Source organism: Chiloscyllium plagiosum, unplaced genomic scaffold, assembly GCF_004010195.1.
Source record: "Chiloscyllium plagiosum isolate BGI_BamShark_2017 unplaced genomic scaffold, ASM401019v2 scaf_4274, whole genome shotgun sequence".
Taxonomy (NCBI): Eukaryota; Metazoa; Chordata; class Chondrichthyes; order Orectolobiformes; family Hemiscylliidae; genus Chiloscyllium; species Chiloscyllium plagiosum.
Window position 1 is genome coordinate 37,186 of NW_025213971.1, and position 685 is coordinate 37,870.

The following is a 685-nucleotide window of genomic DNA, read 5'->3' on the forward strand; positions in this document are numbered from 1 at the left end:
TATTGTGTGCAGTTTTGGTCGCCATACTATAGGAAGGATGTGGAGGCACTGGAACGGGTGCAGAGGAGGTTTACCAGGATGTTGCCTGGTATGGAAGGAAGATCGTATGAGGAAAGGCTGAGGCACTTGGGGCTGTTTTCATTAGAGAAAAGAAGGTTTAGGGGTGACTTGATAGAGGTGTACAAGATGATTAGGGGTTTAGATAGGGTTGACCATGAGAATCCTCTGTCTTCTACCTTTGAGCCAGTTCTGTATCCTAATGGCTCGTTCTCCCTGTATTCCATGAGATTTAACCTTGCTAACCCATCTCTAATGGGGAACCTTGTTGAACGCCTTGATTAGGGGTTTAGATAGGGTTGACCATGAGAATCCTCTGTCTTCTACCTTTGAGCCAGTTCTGTATCCTAATGGCTCGTTCTCCCTGTATTCCATGAGATTTAACCTTGCTAACCCATCTCTAATGGGGAACCTTGTTGAACGCCTTACTGAAACATAAAGATCACATCTACTGCTCTGCCCTCATCAATCCTCTTTGTTACTTCTTCAGGAAACTCAATCAAGTTTGTGAGACATGATTTCCCATGCACAAAGCCATGTTGACTATCCTTAATCACCCCTTGCCTTTCAAAATACATGGATATCCTGTCCCTCAGGATTCCCTCCAACAACTTGCCCACCACCGACG